At 52.7% G+C, this 11,642-nt stretch overlaps 1 pseudogene; it reads left to right on the plus strand.

Annotated features, from left to right (window-relative positions):
- Positions 1-331: 331 nt before the first annotated feature.
- On the plus strand, positions 332-1,182 carry LOC129474479 (large ribosomal subunit protein eL8-like; annotated as a pseudogene).
- The last annotated feature ends 10,460 nt before the right edge of the window (positions 1,183-11,642 follow it).

An 11,642-nucleotide genomic window follows, 5' to 3' on the forward strand; every position in this document is an offset into this window, starting at 1 on the left:
TTTTTCATGAGAAAATAACATATACAGAGAGTGGAATGATTCTCCCAAATCAATACTGTGATTACTTCGGGGGAGCAGTATTTGTACCCTGGGCTAGATGGGATGGGAAGTGGACAAGAACACCAGTCTTATGTACAACACTTAGATTTTTATTTTTTACAAAGACAGTGGGTGAATGACTTGTGTAATTAAAAATTAATTTTACAGCCAGGTGCCGTGGCTCATGCCCCTGTGGTCCCAGCACTTTGGGAGGCTGAGACAGGAGGATCACTTGAGGGCCAGGAGTTCAAGACCAGCCTGGACAACATAGCATGACCTCGTCTCTACAAAAAAGTTTTTAAAAATCAGCTGGGTGTACTCTCTCCTCCCGCTGCCCAAGATGCCGAAAGGAAAGAAGGCCAAGGGGATGAAGGTAGCTCCAGCCCCTGCTGTCATGAAGAAGCAGGAGGCCAAGAAAGTGGTGAATCCCCTGTTTGAGAAAAGGCCTAAGAATTTTGGCATTGGACAGGACATCCAGCCCAAAAAAGACCTCATCCACTTTGTGAAATGGCCCCGCTATGTCAGGTTGCAGCATCAGAGAGCCTTCCTCTATAAACGGCTGAAAGTGCCTCCTGCGATTAACCAGTTCACCCAGGCCCTGGACCACCAAACAGCTACTCAGCTGCTTGAGCTGGCCCACAAATACAGACCAGACACAAAGCAAGAGAAGAAGCAGAGGCTCTTGGCCCAGGCCAAGGAGAAAGCTGCTGGCAAAGGGGACAACTCCACTAAGAGACTACCTGTCCTTCAAGCAGGAGTTAACACCCAGTCACCACCTTGGTGGAGAATAAGAAAGCTCAGCTGGTGGTGACCACACACGATGTGGATTCCATCAAGCTGGTTGTCTTCTTGCCTGCCCTGTGTCATAAAATGGGGGTCCCTTACTGCATTATCAAGGGGAAGGCAAGACTGGGGCGTCTAGTCCACAGGAAGACCTGCACCACTGTCGCCTTCACACAGGTTAACTGGGAAGACAAAAGTGCTTTGGCTAAGCTGGTGGAAGCTATCAGGACCAATTACAACGAGAGATACGATGAGATCCACCATCACTGGGGAGGCAATGTCCTGGGTCCCAAGTCTGTGGCTCACATCGCCAAGCTCGAAAAGGCAAAGGCTAAAGAATTTGCCACTAAACTGGGTTAAATGTACACTGTTGAGTTTTCTGCACATAAAAATAATTTAAATAATACAAATTTTGCTTCAAAAAATTAGCTGGGCGTAGTGGCACATACCTGTAGTCCCAGTTACTCAGGAGGCTGAAGTGGGAGGATCGCTTGAGCCCAGGAGTTAGAGGCTGCAGTGAGCTATGATTGTGTCACTGTGCTCCAGCCTGGCAACAGAGCAAGACCCTGTCTCAAAAGAAAATTAATGTTATAAAGGGTAAGAGGAGAGGCAGCAAAGGAGGAGCAAGAGAGACTAGTGGAAAGACACTCCTTCCATTTGTTCATCCTCCTCTCTAACCTGAGACCCAAAAGGAAGCCAAGTGCAGGTCCTCTTCCCAGGAAGCTCCATGTCTGAGCGAAGAGAAAGATGCCCTCATTCCCATGCCCAGGGGCTCCTGGAGGACAGGAGTCAGCCAGCAAAGGCCTCTGTGGGGGAGGACCCAGGGCCTCATTGTCCTCATTGCACCTACCAGTTGTACACTGTCCTCCCACCCAGTTTCCTCAGTCTTATCTAGTTTGGATTCCACAGTCCCTCTCTCTTTGTTGTTGAACTTGCAAAGCCTCAGCTCTTCAACTGCACAGACTTTGATTCTCCACTTATTCTCAGCCTCCTTTGTTTTTTCAATGATACCTTATTCTTAATACATGGAGAGGGAAGGAAGAAGAAGGAGGCCAGAGGTGGAGTAGGAGGACGTACCTGTAGGGTGTTCATAGGGAGACCCCGTCTCCACCCCAGGCAGATGGGAGCTCACGTCTGGACTTTACTGTGTGCAAAAAGGCATGGACAGTAAGCCACCCTGTTTCCCAGAGAAAACTGCCCCAGCAGAAAAGGCAGAGCAGGAAGAAGTGGCAGGAAGCTCAGGCCTGGGGCTCTGCAACATTCCAAGCAGGGTGAACAGAAAGTCCCACAAAGGAAGCAGAGAAGGATCACCCAGGGAAGTGGGAGAAAAGCCAAGAGCCATCGGCAGCCTCAGGGAAGAGGAGGAGAAAACGGCCCACATCAGGAGCTGCCCGGTAGTGAGGTAGGAACAGAAAGAGCTGGTTGGGTTTGGCCAACGGGAAGCCGGTGGGGGCCTTGCCTGAGCCTGGTGGTGGGTTCAGAGCCAGCCACAGGTAGCCATAGAGAAGTGGGGCTGTGGAGAGAACAGCAGAGCTCAGGGTTCCCTCCCCAGCACTTCTGTGGACAGGAGTTGGCGGGGGGCAGGGCAGGAAGGAGACGTTAACAGAAGGCCAAGATCTCAAGAGAATTTCTCCCTGGACTCTGGGCTTCTGCAGGGCATAGCCTGGGGTTTGGGTGTCTGTGTCATAATCAGAGCACCTAGGAAGTGTCCAACTGATGTTTGGTGGTGGAGGGATGGATGGTGGAGGGATGGATGGTGGAGGGATGGATGGATGGATGTCGTCCAGGCACTAGATTCTTACATCTGGGCTGAGGCAGGGGCTGAGGGGATGGAGAGGGATTATCTACCTGTCCTTTCAAGGGAGATCTGCCAGGAAGAGGGGACAGATGGACCGTGAAGACAGGGATAAGAGCAGCCAGAGGTGACTTGGTGCTCCTGGCTGCTGAGCCCTGGGTGGCAGAGATGCTCAGTGCCAATGAGAATGGAGATAGAGCACCTCTAGTGGGTACAAAAACAATGCGATGGCTTGAGCTGGGCAGGGCTTCCTCAAGCTTGAGCCTGTGGCTTAAGGGGAAGGGAAAGGGTCTGGGCTGCATGAGGGGCCGAGGGGGTAGTGTCAGCACAGAAAGCCGTGGGTGAGCACATCCAGAGAATGTGTACAGAGCAAGCAGAAGACTCCAGATAGGCCTTGGGGCCCCATGGTGTGAGAACAGATGGAGGGGGAGTTAGGGAAGTAGAGGAGGAGAGACAGGACAGACAGACTGCCCTTGGCACTGAACTAAGTAGTTTACAGACAAATAAAAGAGCCTGAGACCAACAGCAAGGAGAGTGACAGAGAGGGTGGGGGGCAACTCTAGTCACACCTCAGAGCAAGAGATGAGACCCACACGTGTGTTCACAACAGTGAGACTGAAGAGAAAAAAGAACATGGGTCCTGGCACTCAGTAGCTGCTATGTGTTTGTGGATGGATGGATGGATGGATGGATGGATGGATGGATGGATGGCTAATGAATGGATGGATGGAGAGATGAATGGATGGGAGAATAGATGGAGAGATGAATGGATGGGAGAATAGATAGAGAGATGGATGGATAGACGGATAGATGGATGGATGGATGGATGGATGGATGGATGGATGATGAATGGATGGATGGATGGTTGGATGGATGATAGATAATGGATAAATGAATGGATGAATAGATGGAGTGGAAGGATGGGTGAATGGATGGAGTAATTCAAGGAGTAAGAATAAAATCAGATAAAAGAGCCAGGAAGAGAAAGACTCCTATGTGACCACTTTGCTGATCATCATTGTGATAACCAAAATTTCCTCTGGGAAAGGGGGTGGAAACTAGGATCAGGAAAATCAATAAGAAATTTAGAACTTTAGAGAAAACTCCACAAGCCCCAGAAAAGAGAGAGCTGCAGGGGAAAGTCAGCCAGCACACTCACACAGCACACACACACACACACACACACACAGATACACTGCAAGAATGACGCACAGCCTCAGAGCAAAATTCAATAACTCTCCTCTAGAGAGACGGAAAGAGCAGAGATGAGCAAGACAAAGTCAGATACAGGAAGAGAAGGGGGAGTAGACGTCAATAAGAAAGTTGAAAACAAGAGAGGGCGTGAGCCATGCCAGCAGGCAGTGGGAGTGGTAGGCAGAGGCCCAGCATGGGCTCACAGGGGAACCAAACCCTCCAAAAGGTGTGCCACTCCGCACATGGCACCTGGGAGGGGCTCCATGCACTTTGGCTGGATGGATGTGTGGATGGGGGTGATGGGTGGATGAAGTAACCCAGAGACTGGAAACAAAACCTGATAAAGGGCTTGGAGAGAGATAGTTATAGATGCCCTCTACTTCCTCTGTCCCTTTCACCCTTCTCGTTTGCTCTAGGAGGCTGATGACACCCTTCAGGGAGGTGCCTTGCCCTCTGGCTTCCAGCTGGGCTTGGCCAGTGAGATGGCCAGCAGGAGATGATGGGGGAGGAGAATGAGATAAGGATGCTTATTCCCCCGGGTCACCTCAGGCTGGGTGGTCCCTCTCCTAGAGGTCTCAGCTCCCAGCAAGGCAGCCCCTCTAGGTGACAGTTTGCCTCCAGGGCCTGATCATTCATTACTTCCACCCTTCACCCCTTAGGGAGTAGGGGGTGGTCACAGCCTCACAACTATTAGCTCTAGATTGCTGCAAAATCCCACATCCTGCAATATAGCACCTTTGTAAACAAACTCGCCTCAGATTTTCCTAAATTTAAGTGTCCCATCCCTTTCCTGTTAGGACCCTGACTAACACAAACCCACAGTGAAAAAAATAGACAACACACACACACACCCCTTGCTGGGACACATAAAGTGATAGCTACATCTAGAAAGAACAGGGAGGGATGAGAAGCTGAGAGGGAACAAGAAAGAAAAGGAGACAGAAAGAGTAACCCAGGGCCCCGGGAGGCGGAAGGGAGAACGCACCGATAGGAAGGGGAAGCAGGGACACAGGTGTTCGTGGCAACCTCATTTTAATGACACAAGAGTAGAAACCATCTAAATGCCCATTACCAGAAGAACGGCCAATAAACCATGACAGCTCTGCCTGCTGGAATACTATGCAGCTGACAAAAAGGCAGATGGACAGCTTTATGTATTGAGATGGAAGGAGATCCCCAAAATATGTCAAGTCAAAGTCCCACTGAAGAGCAATATTCATAGCTCAATGCAATTTCTATGGGAAAAAAAAATGCCCTAAGCCAAAACCTACCCAAAAAATCAGATTCTATAGGGGAAAAATATACATTTTTATGTTTAAAAATATGTATATAGTATAGAATGATTCCTGCTAAAGTAAGAACTGGTTTTCCCCAGAGGAAAGGGCTAGAGAACAGGATGGCAGGAGTGAGTGTCAAAGGAGACCTTTAATCTTATTTGTAATACTTTACTCTTTATGCAAAGATGATGTGGTCATGTGTCGCTTAAGTAATTAAACATTCATATTGTTTTCAAGACAGGCTCCTGCTCTGTCACCCAGGCTGGAGTGCAGTGGCGAGATCACAGCTCACTGCAGCCTCCACGAACTCCTGGGCTCTGGTGATCCTCCTGCCTCAGCCTGCCTAGTAGCTGGGACTATAGGCACATATACCACCACACCCAGCAAATTTTCTGATTTTTTTGTAGAGACGAGGTTTCATAATAAGTGTTAATTTTTTTGAAAGAGGAAGAGAACAAGAGAGTTAAAGGTAGAGAAAAGATCCTCTAGAAAGACACAACTTTCATCTGTCTCTCTGTCTGTCCTCCCCTCCAGCCAGCCCCTCCTCCATGCTGAGCACCAGACATGCAGACTGTTCTCAAGAAGCTCAAAGAAAGATGTCCAAACCTAGCTGTTCCTGAGGGTCCCAGTGCCCTTGGGGGGCAGGGGAGCTTCTCCAGGGGAAGGTTCAGCAGGGTTCTCTGTGGGGAAGACACAGGAAGGAGGCCTGTGGAGGCCATGGCCAGGGGAACAGCCCCTCAGGGCAATGGATGTGGGGGTCCCAGCTCAGCAGGAAGAGTTGGCCACGGACACAGTCAAGGTGTGAATGGACCCTATGGCCTGAGAGGGGTGGAACCGACCCACAGAAGTGTTTGTGCAGCAGGTTGGGGAAGGCAGGGCCTGGCCTGGGGAGCGCTACGACGCAGCAGATCACGGAGCAAGAGAATCCGCCAAAGCAAACAGGAGAGGTGGCCTGAGAGGTGGCAGGACAGACCCTCACTGTCCCAGGAGCTTAGGGAGGAGAGGGGTCCTGGTCCTGGCACCTGGACCAGGACCCCTCATGAACGAGGGGAGAGGAGGAGATAGAAGATCCTATTCCATTTGGCAAACAGGTCAGTGGAGGGCCCAGGTGAGCCCCGCGGTGGGCTCAAGTTCGGGGCAGGTGGTGGTCACAGAGGGCCCGGGAGGCAAGAGGAGAAAGAGCCTGAAGTTCCATCTCAAACTCCTCTGTGGACGGAGGAGAGAGCAGATGAGAGGGAGATGGGAACAAAAAGTCAGCGGAGGGAGGTGAACAAGTTTGCCTCTGAAAAACCCAGAAGAGGGGAACATGGCGTTGCCAGGGCAACCACATGAATGGGGTAATGGAGAGGAGCGAAGGGAAGACGGGGTGGGATTGTGGCTTAGAGGAGGCAAACCTGAAAGGTGGGGGGCAGTAGAGGGGAGGGGCGCCTGGACTCAAGTGCCCAGGGATGGTGAAAGGGAGCACAGGGGAAGGATTGGGAAGTCAAGGATTTCTCCCTGGGCTTAGAGAGTTTGTGATGCTGGTGGAACGTCCAGGAGGTGGGGGCGGGTAAGAAGATGTTTAGATGCATAGGCCTGGGGTGTACGTAGGGGGGCCTGGGTGGACACAGGGGCGAGCGGAGGGAATCTCAGAAGCCCTACAGGTGGGCGCCCTGGCCCGGGGAGGGGGTATGCGTGGAGGGGCGCAGATGGAAGAGAACACAGCCCAGGGCTGGCTGATGCTGGAGGGGTGAGAGGGGAACGGGTGTAGAGAAGTGGGCAATGCAGAAAGACACCACACGCACACATACACGCAACACACAACAAAACACACATACAACATACATACAACACACACATGCACATGCACACACACAACGCACACACAACACACATAATACACACAACACACACACCCACCTGCACACACACATTACACACACACCCTGAGTGTGATGCTCAGTGACCCAACCCAGTCTTCTTGTGATATAACAACTGGTCTGTCTGCCCTGGACTCCGAGTTTCTTCAGGACACAGCCTGGGTGGGACTCTGGGCTCTTCACCCTCAGCAGCGCACACACATATGTTCAATTCACGTTTGTTGAATGACTACTGGATAGATGGGTGGGCAGACACAGACAGATGAAGCAGGACAGGAAAGGTGGGAACCAACCTTGACCTTGTGTACACACTCACGCGCACACTGCAGGAATGATGCACAAATAGCCCAATTCAACAAGCTCCCCTGGAGAGCTGGAGGAGCGAGGCTGAGGGAGCAGGAGACGGAGGCACCGAGAGAGGGGGTGGTGCACCAAAGAAAAGTTTGAAAAGTCAAGGAAGGGGAGCAGAAGCCTGGGGAGGCAGACAGGCAGAGGAGCAGGCGCGCAGCCCACCCGCTGGCTCCCAGGAGGCGCTCACGTGCATTTGTTAGGTGGGTGGTGAATGCCGCAGCACAGAGAGGGCAACCAAGCCTGAGAAAGGCCCCAGGGGGGAAAGCCCTCAGGGCAATGCAGGTGCCTGATGACTCCCACACCTGCCCTTCCCGCCCCACCGGCCCCCCTCCTCCTCCCTGCTCTGGGCTAGGGAGGCTGAGCCGCCGTGGATGAGCCTTGGGCCTACAGCTTCACGCTGGACCTGGCCAGTGGGGACCCCCAGCAGGAGAGCGGAGGGAGGAGGGAGGGAGATCAGCGTGTCTGCTCCCTTGGAGCTCAGGCTGCTGTGCCCTCTGCTCTCAGCTGCCCTGTCAGCTGCCTTCTGGAAACTTCTCCTCCCTTGTTCCTTCGGATTCACTGGAAATCACAAGTTTGCTGCTCTCCTGGCTCTTGCACCCCCTCTCTCGGCACCTTTGTAAACAGACCCTCCTGAGGCTTCCTGGATTGGAGGGAGACATCTGTTTCCCGTTGGGGCCTGAGTGAAGATAGGAGCAGGGGTCAAAGGGCACCTCAGTCCTATATGGAAGGCTTCATGTTTTTTACAAATACAATGGGTCCTTGTAGCATGTGTGGAGTTAAAAAATGATTTTCCAAAAGGAGATGGGAAGCAACAAGGGGAGAAAGAGTAAGAGGGTAGAAGAGCAGAGCTCACAGATGCCCCGTCTGTCCTCATCTCCACACTTCCCTCGGTGCCAAGACGCTGAGAGAGGTCACACCCAGGCCCTACAGAGCCCGTGGCCTGGCGGGGACAAGGATGACCACAAGCCTGGGGCTGAGTGCTCCCAGGGGAGTGCTCCCTGCATCCAGGAGGGCTCAAGGGAAGGCTCAGCAGGGGCTTCTGTGGGGAGGACAAGGGCCCAGGCCTTCTTCTCTACAATGGTGGGGCGTGGCAGAAAGGGACGGAACCTGGTGGCCACTACACACGAAGCCTCCCCGTCAGGCTGATGACATCTGGGCTCTGCAGAGAGGGCCAGAGTGGAGCCTGGCCAGGGTCAGCCTTGGAAGGGCAGGAAAGTGCTGGGGAGCAGGCAGGGCAGGGCCCTGGAGCACCAGAGTCCCACGTAGCTGGCAAGAGAAACCCTCCAAAGGAATGGAGGAGGCCCAACTGAGAACCGCAGGAAAGCCTGGCCTCCGTATCTGGGACCCAGGGAGAGGCTGCTGTCCAGAAGCCAGCACTGGCCTCCATGGGGCAGGGGAGCGAAGAATGGATAGGCTGCAGGCTTGTCAAGGAGCAGGTAGGCAGACTCGCGGGGCAGTATGAGGGGCTTAGGGCAGGGGTCCTCAGTTGCAGAGGGGAAGGCAGAGAAACCGCCAGGCCTAATACTCCCTCCCCAGCTCATCTGTGGCCAAACAGGAGGGAGCCTATGAGGGCAGACAGTCTCACCCCCAGCTCCACCGCCTCATCTACCTGCTGAAAGGGCCATGGGGAGGGGAGAGTGTGGGGTGGGGGTGGGAGTGAGATTTTGTGGAAAAGATTGTGAAGACCTGGGGCAGATTAGAGGTGGGGCAGGGAGAGGGGAGGGGTGGCCAGACAGCTGGGTCTGGGAGTGGGGGTGGGGGTAGGAGGATGGAGAGTGTGATCCTGGCTCAGGGAGTCTGTGAAGCTGGTGGAACCAGTGAACAGAGCCGGGGAGAGAATAGTGAACATGTGATGTCTGGGGCTTGAGCTGAAGAACCGTGATGGAGGGGACACTGAGGTGAGGCAGCTTGTGGCAGGGCCTTTGAATTCCCAGGAGTGGACAAGCAGGGAGATCTCAGGGAGAAAGAGAAGCAGAAGGGGGAGGCGCAGCTGCAGAGGTGTCTGTGCTGGAGAGCAAGGAGGAGGCAAAAGGGCTGGAGAAGTAGCCAAGAGTGACCCCACCCATGCACACAGGCACCCACACAAATACACACACACAAGCACACACACACACGCATGCACATGCACACACACATGCACACACAGGTGCACACTCATATGTAGACACATATGCGCACACGCACACATGTGCACATGCACACACACTGTGATTTGCAGCGTGACGTAAAGTCTTAGAAAGCCTCCATCAGCCATCTTTTAGTGCAGGCATAACTGCTCTGTATTCTCCCTGGACTCTGAGCTCCCACAGGCCATGGCCTAAGGCTTTGTGGCCTGTGACCCCAGTGAATACCCAGTGGGTGCTCAGTGCAAGTCTGTTAATAGATGGATGAAGGGATGGATGACGAGGGGATAGGTAATGGGGAAATGGATGATGGGTGGACAGATGATGGGGGGATGAATAATGGGAGGATGGATGATAGGGAATGGATGGGTAATGGGGGAGATGAATGATGGGGTATGGATGGATGATGGGGGATGGATGATGGATGGATGGATGATGGAGGATGGATGATGGGGGATAGACAGATGATGGGGGATGGATGATGGGGATGAATGATGGGGGATGGATGGATGATGGTGGGATGGATGGATAATGGGAGATGGATGGATGATGGGGGATGGATGATGAGGGATGGATGGATGATGGGGGATAGATGAATAATGGGGGGAATGGATGATTGAGGATGAATGGATGATGGGGGATGCATGGATGATGGGGGATGGATGGATGATGGGGACATGGATGGATGATGGGGGATGAAGGGATAATGGTATGGATGCTCCCGGCATCACAAACCTGACAACTGGGCTATGACAGGGCTGAAGTGATCAGAGTGGGGAGGGGGCTGCTTAGCCACCCCTTGGAGAGAGACTTGAAAGGAAAGAGGACAGATGGGTAGTGAGCAGGAGGAGTGAGTGGAATCAGGGATGACTCGTGCTCCTGGCTGTGAAACCCCAGGTGGTTGTGAAGCTCAGTGCCAACGAGAACTGAGTGAGAAATGCATTTGGAGGATGGGGACAGGATGTGCTGGGCTTGAGTGAAAGAGCCCAGTCTGTGTGAGCCACGATTCAGTGACAGGATGGGGGGAGAACAAGTAGGGTCTGGGCTGCAGGGGATGCTGGGGTGTCAATGCAAAGAATGACTCTGAACCTCAAGGAGCTGGTGAAAAGCTGGGGAGGGAACGATCCAGGACAGGACCTGGGGCCCCATGATGTGAGGGTGTGTAAAGCAGGGGGAAGTCAGGAAGGAAAGAAAGAGACAGGACAAACAGGCAGATCCTGGTCCCGGCTCAACAAGTATGGTGTGTTGGATGGATGTACTGGCACATGGTTGAAGAATCACTGAGAACAACAGAGAGGATGGAATCCAGTGAAGACCAACATGTGTACACATGTGCATGCACACACAGTAAGACCTGGAGAAAGTGGGAAACTTTATGAGCTTGAGAAAAAAAGAGGGAGCTAAGGGGAAGCTGTGCACACGCATGTGCATGTGCACACACATACAAACACGCACACAGCAGGAAAGATGCACCAACTCAGAGCAAAATAAAATAACACTTCTTGAGAGAGTGGGAAAAAGACACACTGAGCCAGAAGATCAAGACAGAAGCTGGATGAGCAAGATGATGTGTACATTCAAAAAATTAGAGCATGGGAAGTAGAGTGAGGTGGGGTCTTCAGGGAGATGGCCAGGCAGGCAGGTGAGACCCAGGCACGTGCATGCACACAGACACCCTGACACACACATGGCCAAGCTTGAACCCCAGTTCCCGGAACAGGCTCAGTGCGTTTTTGTGAATGGGTCCATGGTGGGTGGGAGGATGGGTGGGGTAGCCCAGAGGGTGAGAACAAAAGCCTGTGAAAGGCCCCAGAGAGAAGTCACCTGAAATTATCCTAATTTGGTTGTGATATCACTTTCCTGATGGGACCCCTTACTGTTACATAAACAGAATGGGGAACAGACAACACACACACTCCCCACACACATACTCAAGAACTAGGGCCAAGTCCAAGGGGAACTGGGAAAGATGAGGGAGAAACAAAGGGCAAAGGAGGCCAAGAAGGGGAGTGACAGAGCACTTGGAGACCCCAAAAGACAGATGAATGCCCAGACAAGGTTTGGGGTGCCCTGGAACCTAAAAGAGGGAGCCAGAAGGAGACGTTTGTGTTCACTGCAGCCTCGTCTGTAATGGTGAAAAGGTAGAAACAACCAAAATGTCCTTCCCTGGGAAAATGTCTAAATAAACCCCAGTGCCTCCCTTTTCCAGAATCCTATGCAG

This window comes from Symphalangus syndactylus, chromosome 24 (assembly GCF_028878055.3).
Source record: "Symphalangus syndactylus isolate Jambi chromosome 24, NHGRI_mSymSyn1-v2.1_pri, whole genome shotgun sequence".
NCBI lineage: Eukaryota > Metazoa > Chordata > Mammalia > Primates > Hylobatidae > Symphalangus > Symphalangus syndactylus.